General features: G+C 47.9%; 1 protein-coding gene across 3 annotated transcripts in view; it reads left to right on the top strand.

Moving 5' to 3' along the window:
• Window positions 1–1,566, top strand: part of Stk40 (serine/threonine kinase 40) — a 46,535-nt gene that overhangs the window by 10,833 nt on the left and 34,136 nt on the right. The gene's annotated exons all lie outside the window — the stretch shown is intronic.

Genomic DNA, 1,566 nt, shown 5'->3' with positions numbered 1-1,566 from the left:
AAAAAAAAAAAAAAAAAAAAAAAAGAGGGCATAGAGAATTGGCCAGAGACCTGGCAGCCCTCAGGTATGAATGCTGGCCAGTAAAGCACAGATTCAGCAGTTATCTTAGTTCACATTGCCTACTTCAGGTCTTGTCCTGTCATTCCAGATGTAGTCTGCTAAATGCAGAATTAGCCCTCTTTTCTGGGGAAATGAGAATGATAGGAATTTTTCTGACCAGCAGGAGGACCTTCATACCACAAACCTACAGGGTCTAGAGGACCTGCTGCTGGTGGATGGGCAGACCAGGCTGTCACTCTCACCTTCCCACACCTTGCAGCAGGAAAACAGGTTATGCTAGATGCAGAAGGGATGCTCACTGTCAGAGGTGCTCTGTCCCTTCCTCAGTGAGGAGTTTGCACAAGCTGCCACATTTTTGCATGGTTTGTAGCAGTGGCTCTCCAGAAGCCGTTGCTGACTAGACACATCCCCAGGTAGTCAACCAACTTAGAACCTTCCCGTGCTTAGACCCTGCCTATGTGGGACTCTTCTTGGTCAAGCTTCCCAACAGCCGGCCTGTAATCCCAGCACTCGGGAGGCTGAGGCAGGAGGATCATTGTGAAGTGCATAGTGAAATCCTGTCTCAAAAAGACAAAAATAAAACAAAACAAACAAACAAAAAAAAACCCTACCCAATACCAGTGCAGCCCCTGCCTGTGGCTGAGACACTGTCTCCGTGGAGTTGATGCATTCTGGTTGGTTTGACTGGATGTATTTCTTCAGGTCCCACTCCAATCCCTGGCCTCTAGTTGGACAGTTTGCCTACAAACCACACCTTATACCTTCTTCTCCAGCTATCTCTGCTGCTCCAGCAGGGGTGTTCGTGTCTTCTGGATGCATGACAGACAGACACTGTTTTCTCCTTCAGCAGTCTGTTGGACACTGGGCTGGGTAGAGGCAAGCAGAGACAAATGAGAGCCTACAGCCTGGGATGGAGGAGTCAGATAAGCCAATGGTTGCAGCCTCATGGGAGGGGCTAGGTGTGCTTGGGGGCTTTGGGAGCTGGAGCTGGAGCAGGAGCAGCAGCACTGGAAAGCAGCCTTTCCACAAGACCTGCTGCCACGCTCTCCTGCTAGCACTGAGAAAAGGAGGAGCCAGCCAGGAGAAGGGCAGAGTGGGTGTTCATAGCACACTCAGGGACTCATGAGTCATCTGTTATGGCTGCATGTAGGGTGTACAGGAGGACGGTGAAGTAGGGGAAGTAGCTCACTGAAGTGCTTGGATTTCTTTTTTCTTTTTCTTCTCTTTTTTATTTTATTTTATTGTTTTTTAAGATAGGGTCTCTCTCTGTAGTCCAGACTGGCCTTGAACTCACTGTATAGCCCAGGCTGACCTCAAACTTGTGGCAGTCCTCCTGCTTCAGCCTCCTGGGTACAGGGACACACCACCACACCCAGCTTGGATTTCTTTTTTTTTTTTTTTTTTTTTTCTTGTAAAGAGTAAAAGAAGGATAACATAATAATGGCGGGGGGCCTTACCAAATTACAGACAAAGTGGTAGGAAATTATCAATGGTTATTGTTTTACA

The sequence above is a fragment of the Chinchilla lanigera genome, unplaced genomic scaffold (assembly GCF_000276665.1).
Source record: "Chinchilla lanigera isolate Chin_1 unplaced genomic scaffold, ChiLan1.0 scaffold00051, whole genome shotgun sequence".
In the NCBI taxonomy this organism is placed as follows: Eukaryota; Metazoa; Chordata; class Mammalia; order Rodentia; family Chinchillidae; genus Chinchilla; species Chinchilla lanigera.
This window is presented reverse-complemented; position numbering and strand designations above follow the sequence as displayed.